The sequence below is a fragment of the Plecotus auritus genome (genome assembly GCF_963455305.1).
Source record: "Plecotus auritus genome assembly, chromosome: 12".
In the NCBI taxonomy this organism is placed as follows: Eukaryota; Metazoa; Chordata; class Mammalia; order Chiroptera; family Vespertilionidae; genus Plecotus; species Plecotus auritus.
In genome coordinates this window covers 4,490,334-4,515,511 of record NC_137778.1, presented here as the reverse complement: position 1 = coordinate 4,515,511, position 25,178 = coordinate 4,490,334, and the positions used below count along the sequence as shown (strand labels likewise).

The window sequence follows — 25,178 nt, the reverse complement described above, 5'->3', positions numbered from 1 at the left end:
TGGGAAGACAGCTCAAATGGCCAGACGTTCCGGGCAGTCCTGGGCATGCGCTCCCCTCCCATCCCTGTCGCTGAAAAGCCAGACTCCTTGGTTTCATCTCCCCCTCCTCCTGGAGCCCCTGCGCGGCTTCGCACGTGCCTCTCGGGGCAGTGACACAGCAGAAAGGCAGGGTGCTCTGCAGTCACCACAGCGGAGGGGCATCCATCCCCTCCCAGGGCAACAGGGCCCCTCGGGAAGGATTCCCAGCCCCGTGTCCAGGAATCATCCAGTCTGCTGTTTGTCTGGGGCACCTTTGTCTCCAAGGTCAACCTTGCAGGTCTGAGGAGAAGCAAGAACTGAATAGAATGCGCTCTTTCCCGCGAATCCTTCTTCAGGCTCACCTGCAAGGCCTGGGCAAACCTGAAAATCCCTGAAGTTTTGGAAAGCAGCAGCCACCTGTCTGCCCAGCCCCAGGGGGTGCTGCTGGCAGGGCTGCCTCAAGGGCGACCCAGAGACCAGTGTTGAGACAGGAAGCCACCCTGCTTTCCCCGCAGTTTGTGTTGGCAAAGCCCCAGCTGCTGAAGAGCTGCAGGAAGAGGCTGCACCTGCAGACAGGATGCCCTGGTCCCCGCCCACAGGAGTTGCCTCACGGAGGAGTTTCCTGCAGGACAGGTCACTTGCAAGGGCGAGTGGTATGGGACACCAGCTACCTGTGAGAGCGGAGCGCTGGAGGGCAGAATCAGCAGAAATGGATGAGTGCGGAGGAGGTGGAACAGGCCGCGAGGGGTGGGGAGGGAGTGGGCCCTCCCTGTGCACATTGGCCTTGTCCACCCTTCCCACCCCACCCTGATTTCTCTGTCTCCGTCTCTCCTCTCTTTCCTTTCCAGTAGAAGCATGCCATAAAACAAAGCCGGTGGAAAAAGGCTCAGAGTGGCAGATTTTTAATTAGAACCCCCATTTTGTCTTAAAAAAAAAAAAAAGAGTTGTCTTAGCTCTCTAGCTCTGTGGGGCTGTAGCAAATGCCAAGGAGACTGCGTTTGGCCAGGATGAACTTTCCCTCTTGTCCTTGACCTACTGTCTTCCTCGGGGGGGATACTCCTCCCCCTTCCCCATCAAACTTTAGCTCCCCAGCTCGCTCATTTTCCCTCCCCTGTGTGTAAACTCTGACAGGTCCTGAGGGTCCTGCCTTCACGGCCAAAGAGGAATCTCATTCTAAATCAGCCTCCCCTAGGCCTCCGAGGAACTCCCTGCCCCCCCTCTGCCCCCGAACCCCACATTGCCTATAGAGAACAGGATCTCAGCCCCATGGGAACCTGGTGCAGATGCCAGCTTCCCTGCCACTCTAGACCTTCCAGAATTGTGTCACCCACCTAAGTCACCCACCTAAGTGCATTACCACAAAGAGCCACCTGGTGAAGACAAGGCAGGCCTGCACTCACACTCCCAGCTGCCATGGTGCTAGCTGTGTGACCTGGGCCAAGTCGCCTATTCTCGCCAGGGCCAGCTCTCTGAGTTGTAAAAATGGAGTGCTACATTGTTGCAAGGATCAAATGGGAGCTGTGGCCAAGTGCTAACTAAGCACAGTGCCTATGCATAGCAAGAGCTATTAAGTAGCTAGCTTAATTGTAGCTAGCTTAATTAACTGTTCCCATTTGACCTCATCCAACCTTGGGGCTGTTGCTATGACTTTGCCACCTTCCCACTTGGATGCCCTTGGATGCCCTTAGGAGGTCCCCATCCTCTCTGCACCTTTCTCCTTGCTTTCCAACGTGCTTCCCGCCCTGTGACCTCCGCTGACTCTAGTAATGAATAACGAGCACACGGTGTTCCTTTGGACTGCGCTGGGCTGGGCTGGGCTGGGCTGGGCCTTTGTTCTGAGGCCCCTTCGGCAAAGGGTGCTGTAGCAGCGAGTTGAAAGTGGAAAGTTCGAGGTTCTCGGGAGGGCAGGGAGCCTCTGGCAGGTGGAGAGTGTGGCTGGGGGTGGGTGGGGGGAGGAGGTGTGGACCACAGGAACCAGGCAAGTGGCTCAGTGCCTGCCTACAGAGATCATTTTTCTCTGCAGAAAAGAGGATGGAGGAATTTGAAGGCTCGGTGGGGAGGGGGGGTGGGGCGTGGAGAGAGGAAGGAGAGCAATTTTTACATCTCTTTTCTGTGCAAGTGAGAGGGGAGGAATGGGTCTGGAGTACTGTGAGTGAATGGTTCTGCCCAGGACTGGTGAGGTGTGCGGGCTGGGTAGAGGGGAGCAGAGGGCAGGAAGAGCAGCAGGTTAGGGACCACGTCCAAGTGAGGATGACAGGTTTAAACCCAGGAAACAGACTGAAATGGAGCTTCCCATGCCTGCAGAAGAGGGGGTGTGGCTTGGCAGGTGCATGAGGGAGATTCAGATCTAAAAATCAGACCCACCCCCAACCCCACCCAAGCTATTGGCTCTCGGAGCCCCTGAGCCAACAATGCAGCGTGCCCTGCAGAGGCCTCAGAGGGCAAGCCACCATCGGGGCCACAGCAAGCTCATGCACCTGCTGCTTTAGTGCCAGTGGGGGAGTGTGCCCAGCAGGGGAGGGTGCCCAGCAGGGGAGGGTGCCCAGCAGGGGAGGGTGCCCAGCAGGGGAGGGTGCCCAGCGGGGGAGGGTGCGGATTGCATGATGACTCATCCTGGCAGCAGAAAGTGTGCACGCTGAGGAAGAGGGCTCCATGCTCCACGGCAGGTCTGTTCGCAGTGGCGAGCGGCCCAGATGCACAGCTCTGCAGTGGGCTGAGGGCTGGGAGAGGGGAGCACTGTGACATGGGGCCGACTGGTCACGCTGGTGGGACGTGGGTGGAGGCCTGGCAGGCTGGGTGGGAACCCCTCACCAGCCATCATGGGAGCCCCAAATGGTGTCATTTGGTGCTTCCCCATGGACCCTGTGTGTCTGATTGGAGACCAGGTCATCCTCTAGAGACCAGGGACCCTGAATGGGGACAAGTAGAAATGTCCCTTCGGTGCCTGCATTTAAGTCATCTGGGCCTGTGTCACTGGGTCTGGGGTTGAGCTCTTGCTCTAGGTGAGGACATGGTATGAAAGTGTTAGAAGGGGGGGGGGGCTGTTTAGAAGGCCCCTTGGTAAGGCGGACTGCTCCTGCCCTCAGTGGAAGTGACCTTGTCACCTTGGTCACCAGGCCCTGGCTGGCAGACTTCCAGAAGTTGCTTCCTGCTGACCTGGTCCCTATTTTGTAAGTCGGGAAACGGGCGAGTCCGGAGAGCATCGTGTGAGGCAGGAGAGGCTGGGATTCCTCTCCACCAGCCGGGTCCTTTACCAATTTGTGGTAAGGTGTGTGCAGGTGGAGGAGGCCAGAGTAGAGGGGACACACAGCGATGCGTGGTCTGCGCAGGGGTCCTGGGTGTGAAGGGCGGCGGGGCGAAGGGCAGGGGGGCCGTGGCCACACCGTGAGCGCCTCCCAGCCTGCCTGCCCTCTCCCCTTCCCAGGGCGCTAAGAGGTTCCATTTGCTTTTTCCCTGGAAAAGGGTCTGGTACCAACCAGCACATCCTCTCAGCTTCAGAAAGTAAAGTTCCTTTGGAGAATTTTCTCTAATAGATAACAAGTGGACCCTCTGAGAGGCGTGGTCTCACGGCCTTGGCCTCGGGGCAGATGCAGATGGGAATAGGGGGCATTTTAAGATTCTTTTCTGGCGTGATCCCCTTCAGTTTGCCAGAGATTTGAGAAGCGCCGGTGCTGTGGTCGGTCCGCTGAGTCTTTGCCCGTCCTGCAGCCTCAGCTGAGGGCTCCTGGCAGTGCAGGTCGCCGCGGCCAAACCTGCCGTGGCCAGCGCGGGCACTAATGCCCGAGGTGTCCTAGCCCAGTGGTCGGCAAACTCATTAGTCAACAGAGCCAAATATCAACAGTACAACGATTGAAATTTCTTTTGAGAGCCGAAAACCAACTTCTGAGCTTGGGCCACGAAGTTTCAATCACACTGTATGTGTGCACCCGCACGTGGTATTTTGTGGAAGAGCCACACTCAAGGGGCCAAAGAGCCACATGTGGCTCGCGAGCCGCAGTTTGCCGACCACTGTCCTAGCCCATCTCTCGGGACAGGTCAGCCTCTAGATGACTGTCGGGCTGTGCACGCCCACCTGCCGGGACATCCCGCTGCTGGGAAGCTGAGCGGAAGCCTGGATCCTTCCACCTGTGGCTCAGCCCCGCTGCTCACCTGCAGGGCGCAGGAGGCCCCGGGGCGCGCAGCCCTCCCTGGGCAGACACAGCCCTCCTCCTGCTCTAACGTTCACCCTTCAAACGGACGCAGTCCCTTCCCCAGCCTCCTGTGAGGTGGTCTCTCACCTTCCCCGTCATGCTCAGCTCCTCTCCTCGGCAGTTTTCCATTTAGTTTTTATAAATATATTTTTATTGATTTCAGAGAGGCAGGGAGAGAGGGAGAGAGAGAGAAACATCAATGATGGGAATCACTGATCAGCTGCCTCCTGCAGGCCCCACACTGGGGATGGAGCCCACAACCCGGGCCTGTGCCCCGATGGGGAACTGAACCAAGACCTCCTGGTTCATAGGTTGATGCTCAACCACTGAGCCACGCCGGCCGGCTCCAGTTTATTGACCTCCTGTTTTAAAGCGAGGACCTGGCTCCGAGGCGGCAGAGTGGAGGGGAGCCGTGTCCAGGGTGCCCTGGCTGCGGCACTGTCACCGTTAGTACCTCCCAGCACTGCGCCTCGGGGTTTCCCCGAGCCCAGGCCTCCTCCGGCCGAAGCCGGGTGACTGTTTCAGAAAAGGCTCTTGCTCTTGGGGAGAAACAGGAAGCCCTCCCCCTTCAGTCCAGCTGGAGGACAGGGACACACATAACGCTGTCAGGGTGGGGCCCTGGGCTACAAACATCGCCTAGGCTTGGGGGGGACTGCACTGGGGGGCTGCCGCCAGGGGCTGGTCTCCTCCTCCCACCCCCTCAGCGGCGATGCCCCATGTGCAGGGCAGCAGCTGGGCGTGGCAGCAGGCGAGTCTCGGCAGGGCCTGCACCCCTCACCAGTGTCCGCAGCCCCTGCCGGCTGGTCCGGGCTTGCTCCGCCTCAGTCTCGGTCGAGGCGGGGGGTCAGGCCCACAGATCCCACCATCACCGGCCTCAGCACTGACCGCCGTGGCCCGGTGCCGCCTCCACGTGGCTGTGGGGGGCACAGGACACTCAGATTGGCAGCAGACGGCACAGCAGCCCAGAACCTGCCCAGCCTGTAACGCGTGCCAGCCTTTCCTCTTCCTGGCGGACTTGACCTTTCCGCGTCCTTCTAGAAACACTGCATGTGAAGGAGCTAGTCCGTAGGAATCAAACCCAAGGGGAGGAATGGAAAAGACTGTTTTGTATTTACTTTACTTCGAGGAGGAGCTGGGAGGCAGGAAAATGCAAAAAAAAAAAAAAAAATGTGTAAACTGGATTACAAGCTAATTTCTGCCCCTGCATACCGCCCAGGGCGGCTTGGGCGCTCTCAGGAGCAAACCCTTCGGGCGGACTGGCTGTGTGCGGGGTCTGCCCTTGCGGTACCTGCGTCCCAGCTCGCTCACAGAGTAGCTTTTGCGTGAATGAAGGGAACACCCGCCTTTCATGCCCACCATCTACGTGGCATCGCACCCACAACCCCCGGAGGCCTGTGTCTTTCCCAAACGTATGGATTGCAGGGAGCCTGTGTCCCATCGCATGGCGTAACACCCGCCAGGGTCCTCAGCTTCTAAAGCCGTTGGGGTGCCTTCCCTCACAGTGGCACGGAGGACGGAGGCCCCATAAGTGAGCAGAATGCCAGAAGACGGGCCTCCCCAACAGCTCCGGCTCCATTACACCTCCTGCCACCCACCGACTGGAATCCTCACAGATGCATGCTAACTGCATGACAGACACTCCAGGCAGGCGCTGTGCCAAGTATGTACTGTGGATGAACTTTTCCTCCTGTTCTCTACTTCAACCTTCTTAACAACTCAGGGAGGTGGGCCTGGTGATGCTCACTTTTCCGTGTCAGTTGGCCTGGCTGAGTGATGCCAGGTGGCTGGTAAAACATGGCTGTGAGGGTGTATCTGGGAGAGACTGGGTTTGAAATGGTAGACGAGTAACGGAGATGCCCTCAGCTGGGCGCCCAGCTGCCGAGGCCCGGGTGGGACAGAAGGCAGAGGCAGGGTTACCGCTCGGCCTTGGCTCAGGCCTAGGCGTCCACCTCCCACCCTCGGCCATTGGGGCTCCTGGTTCTTGCAGACTCCCGTTGGGGCTGCACCATCTGCCTTCGATTCTCAGGCCTTCAGACCTGGCCTGAATGATATCACTTGGCCTGAATGATATCACTGGCAGATGGCAGAGTAGGGGACTTCTCTGCCTGCACAGTTCCTATAATCTCTCTATATAAAGGGCTAATATGCTAAGTGTCCAACCATCTGGGGAATGATGTCACATAGCAATGCCCGGCTTCCTCTCCCTAGCAACAACTAGCCTCCTTGCAGTGTCTTCAGCCCAGGAACATGACTTGCTTTACAGCCGGGTGTAAACATTTTACACTTTAACCAAATGTCTGTGGAGTGTTTTCCCGTGCCTCATCTCATTTGATCCTCACAGAAGTCCTGAAGTAGGTAGATAGGAGACTTGGTGGAATCCTATTTTCTTTTCATTAGCTGGAAAATGGAGGTTTAGAAAGCTTAGAAACTTGACCTGGCTGAAAAGAAGTAAGAAATGATGGACCTTGAAAATGACTTCAGATTTTCTCACTGTGCAGAATATAGTCAAACACTGCTGCAGTTAAATATTTTACCCTTTGTTCTCCCTGCGTGATCTATAATAATAATTTGCTTTGTGTTGATATTTACTGCTGTGTTGCTGACAATTACCTGAAAGAGAAGTTGGGGTGCTTCACTGCGCTGGAAAAAGTTTAGCTAAATCAGAAAGCAGATATAATTAAGCAAATTTATTCTATATCTATAAAAGGCTAAGTTGATTTGTGCATGTGCTATACATATAAAGCTCTCGCTGGCACTAATTGCACATGTGTGTTTCCATCTGTCATTGTCGATCATGAATTTTGTTGACCTATTATAGAGAAAGGGCGAATAGCGATATTAAAATATTTCTTCTAATTAATTTCCTTTCAATGTGCACAAATTTGTGCACCGGGCCTCTAGTTAGATAGATAAATGGGTAGATAGATAGACAGGTGATAGATAGATGATAGATAGATAGATAGATAGATAGATAGATAGATAGGTGATAGATAGATGATAGATAGATAGATGATAGACAGGTGATAGATGATAGATAGATAGATAGATAGATAGATAGATGATAGATAATAGATAAACAGGAGATAAGTAGATATATAGACAGGTGATAGATAGAAAATAGGTGACAGATGATAAAAAGATCTGATAGATAATAGATTGATAGGTACATAGATCTCCTATTGGTTCTATTTCTCTGGAGAACCCTGACTAGTATAGTCCTATTATTATTATTACTAGAGGCCTGGTGCATGAAATACATGCACTGGGGGGGGGGGGTGTCCCTCAGCCCAGCCTGCACTCTCTCAAATCCGGGACCCCTCAATCCCTGCAGGATCAGGCCTAAACTGGCAGTCGGACATCGCTTTCGCAATCTAGGACCACTGGCCCCTAACTACTCGCCTGCCTGATTGCCCCTAACCACTCTCCTGCCTGCCTGATTGCCCCTAACCACCTCTGCCTGCCTGATTGCCCCTAACTGCCTCTGCCTGCCTGCCTGATCACTCCTAACTGCTTGCTGGAGGGCGGCCACCAGGGCAAGAGGCCATGGTAGTTCTGGTCTCTGGTTGTTCTGGTCATTCCGCGATTTCAGTCACTGGGCTTTTATTATATAGGATTACTAGAGGCCCGGTGCATGAAATATGTGCACGGGGAAGGGGGCGGGAGTCCCTCAGCCTGGCCTGCACCCTCTTGCAATCTGGGACCCTTTAGGGGATGAACTGGCAGTTGGACATCCCTCTCGCAATTCGAGACTGCTGGCTGCTAACTGCTTTGCCTGCCTGCCTGCCTGCCTGCCTGATCACCCCTAACCACCTCTACCTGCCTGATTGCCCCTAAGCACTCTACCTGCCTGCTTGATCCCCCTAACTGCCTCTGCCTGCCTGATCATCCCTAACCACTCTGCCTGCCTGATCCCCCTAACCACTCGCCTATCTGCCAGATTGCCCCTAACCCCTCTGCCTGCCTGATCACCCCTAACTGCTCACCTGCCTGCCTGATCACCCTTAAGCGCCTCTGCCTCAGCCCCCGCTGCCGTGGCTTTGTCAGGAAGGACATCCGGAATTATGTCCAGAAGGTTGTTCCGCTGTCCAGTCTAATTAGCATATTACACTTTTATTATTATAGATTATTATTATTATTATTATTATTATTATTTTAGTCTTGTTATTATATGCAAGGGGGCGAATGACGATGTCCCACGGTGGACAGCACTAACGAGAGAAATAGTGGGGATTTGGAGAGAGGCACCCCTTGCAGAGGAGCTGAGCCTGAGCAGGACTTGGATCTGTAGATAACTTAGAGGCCACTTTTCTGACCAGGAAGATGAAGCCCCGCAGGGAAATGCCTGCCCCGTCCATGTTCATGCCCATCTGCGACTCTGCTGGGCTGACCTGAGAAGACCACACATGAAGGTGGAGAATACTGTTGTCTACACGTGAGGGTCCCTGGGATAGACTTCACTGTGATCCTCCATTAAAAAGAAAAATTAAAAGAACCTGGCTGGCATGGCTCAGTGCTTGAGTGTCGACCTATGAACCAGGAGGTCATGGTTCAATTCCTGGTCAGGGCATATGCCTGGGTTTCGGGCTCAATCCCCAATGTGGGGTGTGCAGGAGGCAGCCGATCAATAATTCTCTCTCATCATTGATGTTTCTATCTCTCTCTCCCTCTCCCTTCCTCTCTGAAATTAATAAAAATATATTAAAAATTTAACAGTGAATTTAACACTAAGTAAATTAATAAAGGAAGGAAGGAAGGAAGGAAGGAAGGAAGGAAGGAAGGAAGGAAGGAAGGAAGGGAGACCCCACAACAATGTTATCCTTAGAGCTGGGGCTTGGCTGTGAGCAAGAGAACCCCACAGTAAAATGGTTTCAACAGTGTGGGTTCCTTCCCTCTCACTCACAGTCCCGGAAGGTGGTCCCGGAAGAGGATGCTGGCTTTGTTCACTGCGTCCTCAGGGACCAGGCCCCTCCAGCTCACCCTTGACCATCCCTCCTACGGGCCCTGCTCCCCTGGCCCCAGCGGTGTGTGGGCCGCAGTCGGTGGGGTCGTCACAGCCAGGCCTGAAGGCCGGAGGAGACAAAAGGCAGAAGTGCCAGCCCCATTATGGAGACACCACCCAGGAGCCGTCTGCTGGGCTCACTGGTCAGAACGCGGCCTCAGGGCAGCGCTTGGCTGCAGGGGGAGCTGAGGCACACAGTCTTTATTTGGGCAGCATGTGCAGGTGAAAATCAGAGGGTCTGTTTCGTCTCTGCCACAACAATGCCCGGGAACCGACACATCGATTTGCTTTTTGTGTTAGTGTCATCCAGGCCCTTTTCAAATTACAAAGCCTAGTGGGTTGCCATTATCTGACATTTGTCCAACGAGAGCATCACCTCTTTCCTTTGTGGAGACAACGAGGAGCCATTAGAAGAGTAACTCATTAGAAGAGTAATTCATTAGAAGAGTAACTCATTAGAAGAGTAATCCATTAGAAGAGTAACTCATTAGAAGAGTAACTCATTAGAAGAGTAACTCATTAGAAGAGTAACTCATTAGAAGAGTAATCCATTAGAAGAGTAACTCATTAGAAGAGTAACTCATTAGAAGAGTAACTCATTAGAAGAGTAATCCATTAGAAGAGTAACTCATTAGAAGAGTAACTCATTACAAGAGTAACCTATTAGAAGAGTAATCCATTAGAAGAGTAACTTATTAGAAGAGTAACTCATTAGAAGAGTAACCTATTAGAAGAGTAATCCATTAGAAGAGTAACTTATTAGAAGAGTAACTCATTAGAAGAGTAACCTATTAGAAGAGTAATCCATTAGAAGAGTAACTTATTAGAAGAGTAACTCATTAGAAGAGTAACCTATTAGAAGAGTAATCCATTAGAAGAGTAACTCATTAGAAGAGTAACTCATTAGAAGAGTAATCCATTAGAAGAGTAACTCATTACAAGAGTAACCTATTAGAAGAGTAACTCATTAGAAGAGTAACTCATTAGAAGAGTAACTCATTAGAAGAGTAACTCATTAGAAGAGTAACTCATTACAAGAGTAACCTATTAGAAGAGTAATCCATTAGAAGAGTAACTCATTAGAAGAGTAACTCATTAGAAGAGTAACCTATTAGAAGAGTAATCCATTAGAAGAGTAACTCATTAGAAGAGTAACCCATTACAAGAGTAACCCATTACAAGAGTAACTCATTAGAAGAGTAACTCATTAGAAGAGTAACTCATTAGAAGAGTAACTCATTAGAAGAGTAACTCATTAGAAGAGTAACCTATTAGAAGAGTAATCCATTAGAAGAGTAACTCATTAGAAGAGTAACTCATTAGAAGAGTAACCTATTAGAAGAGTAATCCATTAGAAGAGTAACCTATTAGAAGAGTAATCCATTAGAAGAGTAACTCATTAGAAGAGTAACCCATTACAAGAGTAACCCATTACAAGAGTAACTCATTACAAGAGTAACTCATTACAAGAGTAACCTATTAGAAGAGTAATCCATTAGAAGAGTAACCTATTAGAAGAGTAATCCATTAGAAGAGTAACTCATTAGAAGAGTAACCCATTAGAAGAGTAACCCATTAGAAAAGTAACCCATTAGAAGAGTAACTCATTAGAAGAGTAACTCATTAGAACAGTAACTCATTAGAAGAGTAACTCATTAGGGCGTCCAGGCCCTGGGGCCAGAGGAAGCTCTGGAAGGAGCAGGGCAGAGCTGGACAGGGTCTCAGAGGGGGCGGGAAACAGACGCAGGTGCTCCAGGCATGGTCTGTGGCTCTGCCCCCCGGGCAGGGCTGGGCTGGGCTGCTCACATTCCTGCAGCCACCATGGGTTCAGTACCACCAGCCTCCCTGGGACTGAGGGACTTGGACAGCTGCTGCCTAATCTTAGTGTGCACAGGGCACTTAGCACCCGGGGCAGCTGGCCTGCGGGGTGGTGGCACAGGGTGTGAGTTACCCACCCAGCCGGCAGCTGCCTGGTCAGTTGCAACATATTAACTGACAATGGGTTTTATTAATTAATTAATTTATTTATTTATTTATTTATTTATGTTTAAATATATATTTTTATTGATTTCAGAGAGGAATGGAGAAGGAGACACACACACACACACACACACACACACACAGAGAGAGAGAGAGAGAGAGAGAGAGAGAGAGAGAGAGAGAGGAGAGAGAGATAGAGAGAAACATCAGTGATGAGAGAGAATGATTGATTGGCTGCCTCCTGCATGACCCACACTGGGGATCGAGCCCACAGCCCTGACTGGGAATTGAACTATGACCTCCTGGTTCATAGGTCGATGCTCAACCACTGAGCCATGCCAGCCAGGCTACTTATTTTTTAATGCATTTTTATTTTGTTTTATTTTTTGTTAATCCTCACTTGAGAACATTTTTCCATTGATTTTTAGAGAGAGTGGAAGGGAGGGCGAGAGACAGAGCGAGAGAAGCTTCGATGTGAGAGAGACACATGGACTGGTTGCCTCCCACACATGCCCCCACCAGGACCAGAGATCCAGCCTGCAACTGAGGTACATGCCCTTGACCGGAATTGAACCTGGGACCCTTCAGTCCACGGGCCAGCACTCTATCCACTGAGCCAGCTCCCATTCAGTTGTAAATTAAGCTCCTGGGGAACAGGGACCTTATCTGACCTGCACTCCACAGTTCCCAGCACAGAGCCTGGGACTCAGTGGTTTGAAGAATTACCGATTGAATAAATGACTAAAGGAAGGATCTCCAGTTTTAACCAGGTTCCTCATGGATTCAAGAATAGATGACTTGACTCAAAGGGAGCCCTGATTTACAAAAGAAGAAGATGGTGTAAACTGGTTCATCAGTGACAAAAGACATTGAGGCCCAGATATATAATAACAGATCATCTGGAAGCAGGACCCATCGATACCATACAGCAAACAAAATCGTCACCTGTAGAAATTGTGACAAATTGTGGCTGTATGTCGAAAAATTGCCCCTTTCCACAAAAAGTCCGTGCCTGCTCCCTCTGCTCCAAGGGAGGACACCTCCAGCATGCCCGTGCCGCCCGCTTTTGCTTAGGCTGTTCTTTGCCTATGTCTTCTACGCACAGATGTCATGGAAGACCTTCCTGGAGAACACAAAGTGACCGGTGTGATATGCTAGGCGCTATGCTGATGCTTGCCCAGAAACCTGAAGGCAGTATCACCTAACGACTCAACCCAGACCGCCCAAAAAGCCAAAGACCCCTCTGGACAATCAGCCACAATGTACTGCTACAGCTGTGGTCAAGAAGGCCATTAAGGACATGAAAGTACAGAACGGAGAATGTTTCACCAGACCTTTCCAACATCTCCATTCATCTACCACTATGATGACAAACATGAAACTCAGGAGCAAGAATACAAAATAAAACGAAAAGTAAGAGAACTCCAGAAAAATGGGGATTTTCCAAGGCAGTTCCAGAGGCCGCATATGAAAGCAGCACATCAGAGGTCCCACCATGACACGAAGCAGAGGCAGGCCTCCAGGAGAAACAGCAGGTGGCCTCAGGAAAAGGAAGAAACCCCCAAAGAAGCAATGAGCAGGAACCGAGAGGGTCTGGAAGCACTGGAAGGCCGACAGGTGTCGGGACGTGGATGAGGACTTTCCCAGAGGCCCCAGAACCCACTCGTCCCTCGGCACCTGCCACACCCAGGAGCCTCGCAGTCCTCTCGCCACTCACTCCAGCACAGGCCGGAGAAGACAGCTGCGGGAGAGGGCCGGTGGGCGGCGTGAGGAAGGGAGCGCTGCGTGGAGCAGGAGGGCAGGATAACTTCTTCCTCATTAAGCAGAGGAAAGAGTCTACCAGGGGTGGGCAAACTTTTTGACTCGAGGGTCACAATGGGTTCTTAAACTGGACCGGAGGGCCGGAACAAAAGCATGGATGGAGTGTTTGTGTGAACTAATATAAATTCAAAGTAAAGGAGCGGAGGGGAGAGCAAGAGAACCGGAGAGAACAGCCGGATCCGGCCCGCGGGCCGCAGTTTGCCCACGGCTGGCTGTGAGACAGCTGCTGACTTGGCTTTCCAGCATTGGTCTGCGCTTTGCGTCTACAGCATTCTGCCGATCTTCTTACTGATTAAAGTGAGTTTTGTTTTGTTGTTTTGTTTAATCTCCGCCACACCCAGAGCTGCTGAATGAAGACCTAGGAGATCTGTTCTGTGTCCAGCAGGTGGCTAGGAGGGAAAACAAAGATCAACTCAGATTTCCCCTGTTCCAGCAGGTCATTTTTACTCAGAACCTTACAGGTAGGAAGAATTAATCTTTTCAAGAGAGTTTTTAAAAAATACTTGGAAAAAGTTAAAGCTCATCAAATGTACTAGTACTTCATCTGCAGTGTGCCTATGTAAATTAAATCCTTGCCGGAAGAGAAATTATTATGAAAAAATTCGTTGATCTTTCTCGTCATTACCCTTTCTTTCACATCGGAAAGGGTGATAGTTATAAATCTAAGCTTTACTTGCTTCTGAAGCTGGGGCAGAACCTTCCTTTGGTTGGAGCATCAGGGCCGCATCACGAAGGCGTCCCCATCGAAGCCCTGAAGGAGCGGGGAAGTGGGCTGCCATGAAATACGAGCAAGGAATCCATCCAGCATCAATGTCACAGGACAGATTTCCCGAAACAAGTGAAAAAGAGTCATCAAAGATGTTGATGTAATCACAGTGAAATACTTTCTACCGTTTTACAGGCACACTTCAAGAACACCGTCACTCAGCTATACAGAGATGAATGTTGCCCAATTGAAAAAAATTGTTTTTATTTTTATGGTGTTTTTTTCTAAAACTGCATAGCGATACAGAAATGTTTGTACCTGTGAGCCTTTTGTACCTATCAAAGCCTAATGTTAGAACTGGAAAAATAAAATGTCCGAAATAGAAAAAAAATTAAAAAGCATAGATGCCTCGCACTAGGCAAACATCATCCAGCAGAGAGGTGAGAGGAAGACGCTTACCAACAAGTACCCTCCAGGCAGAGGGCTTTCAGGAGCCTAAGCAGAGTGACTGATGTGAGTTCAGCTGCGGACTCACCTACCCGGCCCCAGGCGTGGTCTGTGGGCTGCAAGTCCTGCCCAAACTGCCTACTCATGCCACAGTGCCATTATAGCCCTAACTAGTGGACCGGTGCACGAAATTCGTGCACATTATAAGGGGATTAATTAGAGGAAATATTTTAATATTGCTATTTGCCCTTTGTCTATAATAAAAGTGTCAGAGATGAAAGAACATTAATAAAACGTATATGAAAAATCTTCCTCCTGTCAGAGTCTGAGGCGAGCCACGGGACCCAGAGTCAAGTCCCCGCCCACCAGCGGTGCCTCAAAATCATGCGAGACCCAGACCCAGCTGGCCCCACCCCCATTGGGTGAGATCCAGACCCAACCAGACCCACCCCCATCAAGCCCCTCTGGGTGGGGGGCACAGCCTCAGGGCCCCCGTCAAGCCCCACTGGGCAGGGGGCACAGCCTCAGGTCCCCCAGCCCAGCGCTGGGCAGGGGGTGCGACCTGAGGTCCCCTGGCCCAGGGTGGGGGAGCAGCCTGAGGTCCCCTGGCACAGCACTGGAGTGGGGGATGCACCTTGAGGACCCTGTCAAGCCCCGCCGGGCGGGGGGCATGGCCTCAGGTCCCTGCTGATTGCTCCTTAAGGCTCCTTACAGGAACTTGGCCTCCTCTGTGGGTTTAGCCATCTTGTGTTACAGAAACCCCACCTCTGCTGTGGGCGCCGCCATCTTTGTGATGGTGTGATGGTCAGTTTGCATATTCCCTTTTTATTAGATAGGATGTGTGTGTCCCCCCAAACTCATTTACTGAACTCCTACCCCCCAAGGCGATGCTGTCAGGAGGTGGGACCTTTGGAGGGAATTAGGTACAGATGAGGTCGTGAAGGGATAGTGCCCTTCTAGGGGGCACCCGAGCCTCCGTCTCCGCACCCAGAATGCGGCAGGACTGTCTGTGGCCAGGAGGAGGGCCTCACCAATCCCCTGCCATGCTGGCGCCTGGTCTTGAACTTGCAGACTCCAGGAGGAGAAATAGTGTCTGTTATGTAAGCTGCCAGCCTGTGGTACTGTCACCACAGCTCGAGCTGATTAAGACCATGGGCCAGGGTGGCCCTGCCCCAGGGAGGCTTCCTCTGCGGGCTGGCCCTCCATCCTTGATCAGTGAGGACGCAAACCAAGACCCTGCAACGGAGGCCTCAAGATAAAGTGACCCAAGCCCTGGCCGGTGTGGCTCAGTGGATAGAGCGTTGGCCTACGGACCAAAGGGTCCTGAGTTCAATTCCAGTCAAGGACACGGACCTCAGCTGCAGGTTCCTCCCCGGCCCGGGCCCTGGTCAGGGCTCATGCAGGAGGCAGCCAATCGGTGTGTTTCCCTCACATCGATGTTTCCCTGTCTTTCCCTCCCTCTCTCATTCTCCCTAAAAATCAATGGAAAAATATCCTCAGGTGAGGATTAATAACAAAAACAAAAAGATAAAGTGACTCAAAAAGAGCAGCTTGCTCTCCTTCAGGACAGCCCGGAGGCGAGCCGAGCACGAGGCGGTCCTGTGTGGGAGCTGTCCGGTCCTCTGACCCTCGTGCCTCCCCCGGGGGCCGTCCCTGGCCTGACCAAGGCTGGTCCGCAGCGCATCTCCAGCCCGTCTCACTGCAAGAGGAGATCCAGGACACGTGGCTGTGATTTGAAGATGATGCCAAATTTATACATCTTGCTTCCATTTATACCCCGTTACTCACACAGTCACCCAGCGGCGAGGCGGCTGAGACCCGTAGGCACCACGGCAGCTCTGCCCACGGGAAGCACAGGGTCTGTCATAGGAAGAGGGTCCTGAGATGAACCCTGGGAGACAGAGGGCACCTCTGCCAGACCTGGGGGCAGCTGCCCTTCCTCCGCTTGCGCGTGGGCCCAGCCCTAACCTTGGGTGCCTGTGAGACGTCTGTGTCTTTATTTATTTATTTTTATTTAAGAAGAGAGAGAGAAAGAGAGAATGAGAGAGAGAGAGAGAGAGAGAGAGAGAGAGAAACACTGATCTGTTGCCTCCAGCACACACCCCGATGGGGGCCAGGGATTGAACCTGCAACCGAGGTACATGCACTTGACAGGGACTTGAACCTGTGACCCTTGGGTCCGAGGACTGATACTCTAACCACTGAGCCAAACCCGCCAGGACTGAACCCACCACCTTTTGCTGCCAGGATGACACTCCAAGCAGCTGAGCCACACTGGCCAGTAACCCCCTTTCCTTGAATTAGCGAGTGGAAACTTCTCTGGTCCCAGATGCTGCAGATTCGAACAACGTACCTCCAATCCCTCAGACCTCAGTGAAGGCTGCAATACACCTGATGTCACTGGAGGGCTCAGAGCCAGCCCTGAACACAAACCCCAAGAGGATAGGTCTGGCCCCCAGGATGGCGCGGGTGAGGGGGAGGGGAGTACACGCCTGTGAGCCAACCTGGTCATCTCCACCGAGAGCCCCGAGCCAGGCCCCCCGTGACTTTGGCAGCGCAGCCTTCATTCTCTCCCGCATTTTTGCCCGCGGGACCCCTGCCATCCCTTCCCACATCTGTGCATTCCCTCTTGGGGTTCTCCTGGGGGTGGAGGGAGGTGGGGCGCAGACACGCCTGGGGGTCTCCTGGGGGGGTGCAGGGATGCCTGGGGCTCTCCTGGGAGGGGGTGCGGGGACGCCTGGGGCTCTCCTTGGGTGGGGGGAGGTGGGGTGCGGGGACTCCTGAGGCTCCGGCCTTATCGTGACATGTGAGTCTCTAGTAACGGCCCATTTCAGGCCCGTGGGGCATCAGTCTCGGTTTATTGGGGCTCTTGTCGCTCTGCAAATGGCACCCAGCCAGATCCTTCGTGCACGTCACCACAGCATCCCTCCGTCCTCTTTAGAGGACACGCGTCTGTAAAAAATGAACCCTTTTTCTCCCTGTAGGGTTACACTTCCTGTAGAATGGCTGGTGGGGCCTCCCATCAACACCCTGAAGTGCTGGGTCAGCTCAGGACCGCAGGTGCAGGGCCGGGGGAGCAGGTGCGTCCTGGCCTCGCCTCCCCAACCTGGCTTCCTTGCCCTGTGTGACCCCAAGTGCAACCAGGCCTGCGCGGCACGGTGTCCAGTGAGGCCTCTGATCAGCTGAGGGGACCCGAGAAAGCCTCGTGGGACCTGGCACATTCGACACTGAAAACAGAGTCATTGTTTAGACTTAACCCGCTCAGCATTGTCCCTGGGGGCGCCATCCTGGGTTCCTGGCGCGCTCTGCGGGCGTTTGCCCTCCCCCGGGCGTGGTTTTCTGTGAAATAGCGTGTTCTGTCACGGCAGGCTTTGCAGAAGGAATGGAAGGAAGAGGAGGGGTAGGTGTGGGCAACGTGCGCTGAGCGGCCAGGACCTGCTGGGCCAGGCCCGGAGAGGAGCCCTGGCCAGTGCTGCTCAGTGGTTAGAGTGTCCGCCCGCACACCCAAGGGTCTTGGGTTCCATTCCTGGTCAAGGGCTCATAGGTGGGTTGCAGGTTCGATCCCAGGCATCCAATCTATGTGTCTCTCTCACATCGATCTCTCTCTCTTCCTCCCTCCCCGATCCCCCCTTCCCCCCCTCCCCCATCCCTCCCACTCTCTCTAAAAGTCAATGGCAAAAATATCCTTGGGCGAGGACTAACAACAACAACCAAAAAGACAATACTCTCAGTGTTTGGACGGTAAAAATCTAGGCGCAAGAGCAGATGCGAGTCCCAGCAGACAGGAACGCGTAGGTAGGAAGATCCAAGCGGGTTTTAACGGCACTCCACATGGAGCGGCTTCCTTTCGCTATTGCACCAGATTTAAGTTTCTTACAGGTGAGCCCCGTGTCTTCGTCAAGGACTCCTGAGATGCTAGAACCAAAAGGGACTTGAGCACCATCTAGTCTAGCCTCATTTTTTGGCTGAAGACAGTCTTCTCCTGTTTCCCTGACATGCCCGGCCCCTTCTTGGTATACAGCAGGGGCTCATTAAGTAGCGATTGAATAAACAGTGCACGTCCTTTCTGTGGTTTGTCATTCGACCTCACCGGCATCCCTGAGCGAGGGAACAGGAGCACCTGGGCTGGGAAATGCGTTCCGCGCATCGTTAACCAGCCGTGGGGGGCCTGGCTGTTTATGAGCGTTTCCTCTGGGAGTGACCTTCACTGCGGCTCCGTCTGGCTCGGAGCACGAGCTCCACGCATCCAAGCGCTCTGTGGCCAGCGTTCTGTCTTAGGCTCACAGTGACACAAACCGCGTCTGAGCGACACCGTGGCCTGTGAGTCCGCGTCCGCCGTGGGCGTGAGCCCCTCCACGCGGCTGGGACCCAGCGGCAAGCTCGCCGCCGCCCCTCCCTCCTGAAATCATCTTTCACCAGCGGCCTCGCATTGTCATGGTGCACAGCATCCTGCCAACCACGAGCCTGAGCCCCTCTCGCCCCTCGCCCACTTCCTCCCCAGGCAGGGCCCTCACCCAGGAGCGGTAGGGCCTGAACCCCGCCCTGAACCCCGCCTGAACCCCGCCTGAACCCCGCCAGTCCTTGAGAATAAACTAGTAGGTGCGTTATTCCAAACGGGCCGGCTTCCTCGTGCTCAGGCCCCACTGTTGGGACGGAATGACAAGTTAATCCGACACGTGGAGCCCGAGGGCGGGCGGGGGGGGGGGGGGGGGTGCTTGTCTAACCATCGCCCGAACCTGGGGACTGCCCCTCTGATCTCGCAGCGGGTGCACTGAGGACAGGGTGCATGGGGGCTCCCCCATGGAATCCTGACCGTGATTCCAACACCCCTCCCATCTCCTGCCTTTGCTCACCTGCGCCTGGGGAAGCCCCTGAGATCCAGCATTGCCTGAAAGGACGGGACTTGGCCCCCCGCTTTCACCCTCCTTTCCCCGAGCCTCTCACGGCTGTTGGGCTGACAAGCAGGATACTTATTCTAGGCCCCCAGCTTTCAGTTACCCAGCTAGAGCCCAGGCCCTCCCAGGAAGCTGGGAATGAAGGGGCATCATCAGCCTGGGGGGTAAGCGCAGGGGAGGGGGGGGGGGGTGAGCAGACTGGCCACCAGGAACCGCTGTGCTCGGGACACTGTGTCCCAGCCACACTTTGTCACAGGGGATGGCTGCCACAGGGTCATTTCCCCCCACAAACCTCTGTCTAGCTGACAGCCGTGGGCAAACGACGGCCCGTGGGCCGGATCCGGCTGTTCTATCCAGTTCTCTTGCTCTCCCCTCCGCTCCTTTACTTTGAAATGATATTAGTTCACACAAACACTCCATCCATGCTTTTGTTCCGGCCCTCCGGGCCAGTTTAAGAACCCATTGTGGCCCTCGAGTCAAAAAGTTTGCCCACCCCTGGGAGCATCTGCTGCGCACCAGGCACTGCACTAGGCACTGCAGAGACAACCAGGAAAAACACAGCTCCTGCTTTCCAGAGCGCACAGGAGGCAGAGAGCACAGACGCAGCCCCTTCCCCCACGTTTCACCAGCCTGGGGGTGATGCTGAGGGGCCAGGGGTCAGAGCCGCTGTAGGCGGAATATTATTCTGAAGCTCACTCTAGGCTGAGCCCCGGCTTGGGTGGCTCCCCTGTACCTGTCATGATTTGCATCCTTGGACTAGTATCTGGCCAATCTCATTCCATCTTCTACCTTAGCGAACAGAAGCGCAGCTTTTAGCAACGGACACGAAGGAGCGTCCATAGCGAACATGTGCTGCCCGGCGTCCCCACCCGACCACCCGACCCGGCTGCAGTGCTGCCTGAAACCACCGGGAGTGTGACAGCCATGAGGAGCCCGCAGCCAGCGGAGGCCAGAGCTATGCTCACAGATGCAGGAATGGAGCATAGCTTCTGTTTCCATGGCGACAGTGATAACAGCCTGTATTTATAGACCCTCTATCTCTAAGGAGCTCAAAGTACTTTACAGACACATTATCTTCTGGGGGGTGGGGGGAGAAGGAGAGAGAGAGAGAGGGGTGGGGAGGGGAGGTGAGGGGAGGGGAGGGGAGGAGAGGGGAGGAGAGGAGAGGAGAGGGGAGGAGAGGGGAGGAGAGGGGAGGGGAGGGGAGGAGAGGGGAGGGGAGGGGAGGAGAGGAGAGGAGAGGAGAGGAGAGGAGAGGAGAGGAGAGGAGAGGAGAGGAGAGGAGAGCAGGAGGAGGAGGGGAAGGAGGGAGGGAGGAAAGGTGAGTGAGAGCAGGGAGCAGGGAGGAGGGAGAGAAAGACACGAGGTGCTGTATGCACAGCTCACAGATGGCAGGGAGTGAGGACTCGGTGCCCGAGGTGCAGGGGAAACCAGTGACAGGTGGCAGATGCACGGACCATGGCCCTCCAGCTCCTGGAGCCTTGGCTGCTGGCCTTGGGCAGATGTCAGGGCTGGGCTGCCACCTCGCTGTCATCCAGCTCTGGTCAGGGTCACCTGGGACATCTAGTCACCCTGAAACATCAAGCAGAGCGGCTCACCTGCTGTGACATGGAGCACAGGGGCAATCTTCCATGGAGCGCTGGGGAGAACGTCCTAGTCCTAGAGCCAGAGGGCCACCAGCAGCTCCCGAGGGCATGCCCAGGTGCGAGGCTTGGTGTCCTGCAGCTCTCAGACCCAGAGGGCTGCAGCGCAGGTCCTGCACACGCCATGGTGGGGCCTGCACACGCCATGGTGGGGCCTGCACACGTCATGGTGGGGCCTGCACACGTCATGGTGGGGCCTGCACATGCTGGGGTGGGGCCTGCACACGTCATGGTGGGGCCTGCACATGCTGGGGTGGGCTCTGCACACGCCATGGTGGGGCCTGCACACGTCATGGTGGGGCCTGCACATGCTGGGGTGGGGCCTGCACACGTCATGGTGGGCTCTGCACACGTCATGGTGGGGCCTGCACATGCCATGGTGGGGCCTGCACACGCTGGGGTGGGCTCTGTACACACTGGGGTGGGCCTGCACCCGCTGGGGCGGGGTCTGCACTGGAGCCCCTTCAGTGTCCCGGCACTGTGGGGGATGCTTTTCGATGCTTCTCAATGCCTCCCTGAGACACGGGGGCTCCATTAGACATGTGATGTTGCTTAGACCAACTTCACAGCTGTTGCCTATGAAATCGAAAATGAGCCCGGCTGGCATGGCTCAGTGGTTGAGCATCGACCTATGAACCAGGAGGCCATGGCTTGATTTCTGGTCAGGCACATGCCCAGGTTGTGGGCCCAATCCCTAGCATGGGGCATGTAGGAGGCAGCCGATCAATGATTCTCTCATCATTGATGTTTCTATCTCTCTCCCCCATCCTTCCTCTCTGACATCAATAAAAATATTTTAAAAAGAAAGAAAATGAGTTGTCAGTCCCGAAGGGTGGGCATGGCTCTCGAGCCCCCTGGCCTGGAGCCATTTCTGTCCCCACCCATTTTTGAATCCAACCCCAATCCCCACTGCCGACCCTCACAGACCCCTGTTCCCCTTCACCACCACCTAGCCTCCCATTTGGCCGTTGGAAAATAGCATCTCTTTTCTCTTTTGAAAAGAGCCATTATCTGCAGGGCATTCAGCGACCCAGCTACCCATTCCCATGGCTACCCTGGGGACAAGGGCCACCCTCTGCAGGTCTTCAGGGTCTTTAGGAAAAAGATACCATCCCCGCAGTCCAGGACCGCAGGCCCAAGCCCGGACCTCAGGCTCAAGCCCGGACCTCAGGCCCAGCCCGGACCTCAGGCCCAAGCCCGGACCTCAGTCCCATGCCCGGACCTCAGGCCCATGCCCGGACCTCAGGCCCAGCCCGGACCTCAGGCTCATGCCCGGATCTCAGGCTCAAGCCCGGACCTCAGGCTCATGCCCGGACCTCAGTCCCATGCCCGGACCTCAGGCCCATGCCCGGACCTCAGGCCCATGCCTGGGACATCAGGCCCAAACCTGGACCTCAGGCTCAAGCCCGGACCTCAGGCTCATGCCCAGACCTCAGGCTCATGCCCGGACCTCAGGCTCATGCCCGGACCTCAGTCCCATGCCCGGACCTCAGGCCCATGCCCGGACCTCAGGCTCATGCCCGGACCTCAGGCCCATGCCCGGGACATCAGGCCCAAACCTGGACCTCAGGCTCAAGCCCGGACCTCAGGCCCATGCCCGGACCTCAGGCCCATGCCCGGACCTCAGGCTCATGCCCGGACCTCAGGCCCATGCCCGGGACATCAGGCCCAAACCTGGACCTCAGGCTCAAGCCCGGACCTCAGGCTCATGCCCGGACCTCAGTCCCATGCCCGGACCTCAGTCCCATGCCCGGACCTCAGGCCCATGCCCGGACCTCAGGCCCAGCCCGGACCTCAGGCTCATGCCCGGATCTCAGGCTCAAGCCCGGACCTCAGGCTCATGCCCGGACCTCAGTCCCATGCCCGGACCTCAGGCCCATGCCCGGACCTCAGGCCCATGCCCGGGACATCAGGCCCAAACCTGGACCTCAGGCTCAAGCCCGGACCTCAGGCTCATGCCCAGACCTCAGGCTCATGCCCGGACCTCAGGCTCATGCCCGGACCTCAGTCCCATGCCCGGACCTCAGGCCCATGCCCGGACCTCAGGCTCATGCCCGGACCTCAGGCCCATGCCCGGGACATCAGGCCCAAACCTGGACCTCAGGCTCAAGCCCGGACCTCAGGCCCATGCCCGGACCTCAGGCCCATGCCCGGACCTCAGGCCCAAACCTGGACCTCAGGCCCAGCCCGGACCTCAGGCCCATGCCCGGACCTCAGGCCCATGCCCGGACCTCAGGCCCAAACCTGGACCTCAGGCCCATGCCCGGACCTCAGGCCCAAACCTGGACCTCAGGCCCATGCCCGGACCTCAGGCCCATGCCCGGGACATCAGGCCCAAACCCAGCCCTCAGGCCCATGCCCGGACCTCAGTCCAAGCTCGGGACCTCTAGGCTTAACCAAAGATGAGGTCTTACTCTCCTTTGGCCGTTCAGGTTTCAGCGTCACTGGGTTAAGGGTCCGTAGTTCAGAGTGTAGGTGGCTGAGCAACAGGTAAGTTTAAAGGCTTGATTTACAATGGGCTTCCGACTCCAGAGCAAACAGAAGTTAAATGCAGGCCCCTCCGAGGAAGGACACATGGCTGGCTGAGGCTCTCATGTCCCCAGCCCGCATTAGGCACTTCACGGAGACCGAGTGGGACCCTCCACCCGCCCGGATGGGTGTCCTCACCCTGAATTTCTCTCCTGTTTCCCCAAAGAGACCTTGCCCCCTCTTGCCTCCTGGCCTTGGCCTCTGGAGGGAACCCTGTTCTGTTCACTACTGTCGTCCGGGCCCCGGCTGTGCGCCTGGTCCTCCTCTTTTTCTGGATTTCCCAGGCCCTCCTCCCAAGGCCCCCTCCCCCACGCCCAGAGATGGGGTGTCCTGCCCTCCTCCACAGCATTCTGTCCCTGTCACTCACCTGTCACACGCATGTCACATGCCTGTTCCATACCTGTCACACACCTGTTACACACCTGTCCTCACCGGGCACCTGCTTCTGTTCACGTCAGTTTTCAGTTGTCATCAGAGGCACCTTTTGTGTGCAGAAAACATCACTCAAAGGCTCACTTTCTGGATTAAAAATCAGTATTGTACTTATTAAAATTCAAGTAAAAACTAGAAGAAGGGTTTCTTTTAGTTCAGCTTACAGGTGTAATTATGCGATGTTTCCAGAGGAGCTCAGCAATCACTTCGGAAGGGCCTGTGAATAAAGGTAGTCAGTTACCTCCGAACATTTTAAGCTGCGATTATAAATCTTATATACACACATACTAGTATATGCATACACCACACACACACACACACACACACACACACACACACACACACACTTGAATTAACTAACAGCTTTCTGGAGTCTTTCAATGCTTATATACATTACTGCCCTTTAATTTAATGTATAGGGTCCTAAAGTTCTCTTATCTGATCCAATAAACCTGGTAAAAAAATCACTTCACAATCATAAAACTCCACATGAATTACCCAGTTATATTTTAAATCCTCATTCCAAGGCTATCACGCTAATTGGCCCAAATCTCTTAAAATTAAAAATACACAGAACACAATTTTCTTCTTCATACCACATTGTCAATACTACACTACGTGCTCTCAGATCTTTGCAAACCGAATTCTCAGTCTTCCTGGGGCGGAGACCAGGTGCCCTGCGGAGAGAAAAGTGTTTCCACCCCTGTCACCTATGAGTGAGTGGAGCCGGGGACAGACGGCCCGTTAAATGCATGGAGCTGAGGCCACACTGCAAGTCCCGTCTCCCGCTGGACACGATGGGTCTACGGCTGTGGCGTTGAGGGGTAAGTGCACAGGGTGTCTCGGTCAGAGGAGCTGGGAAAGGATTTGGGCTTGCTTGTTTGGGGGACAGGGCATCGGGTTTAAAGGGGCAGGACTTTGCTCTGTATCAGCTGCTGCTGCTGGAGGCGATTCTGTGCCTGGGGATGGGAGGCATCCTGAAGCATCGGATGACGTTCATGTTTTTGCCTGTTCAGACATGGTCCCGGCGCCCTGGTTTGGGTCCTGGGCCATCATTGCACAGGGAGCCCTGAAACACGCTTGTGTGACACTGTCCTCGTGCACCTGGTTGTGCGGGCCGGGCCGGCGCCTGGCCACACCGCGGCTGAGCGGGGGACCGGCTGGCACCAGTGTGGCCTGGAGGACAGCTCGGTGGTCCCCTGGCCGTGCCCCCACACCTTCTCTTGCTGGTTTGCAGAAGCTCAGTGCCTGATGCCTCCGCCCTCCCCCACACCTGTCCCCACTGAACCTTTCAATGCTGCCAAGCTCTCTGCCTTGGAGTCCGGGGAGCAGACGGGTGCCCAGCTGGAGACGCTGCTGGCGAGCGCGTGCCCGTCCTCGAGGGTCGAGGGGCTCGGAGTGCCAGCCTGCTTCTCCTCCCCTTGCTCACTCTCCACCCGGCGCTGGGGTCAGCAGAGCTGCCCAGGCCAGGCTCTCGGCCCCCAGCTGGAATTCAGGTGGACGATGTCTGACCAGTAG

At 54.7% G+C, this 25,178-nt stretch overlaps 1 pseudogene across 1 annotated transcript in view; it reads left to right on the top strand.

Moving 5' to 3' along the window:
• The window catches only part of LOC308237215 (zinc finger CCHC domain-containing protein 7-like), a 26,544-nt pseudogene extending 1,366 nt beyond the window's left edge, over positions 1–25,178 (top strand). The window contains exons 2-3 of the transcript in view: positions 12,017–12,944; positions 24,898–25,178. The product of the transcript in view is annotated as a zinc finger CCHC domain-containing protein 7-like (transcript). The remainder of the gene's footprint in view (positions 1–12,016; positions 12,945–24,897) is intronic.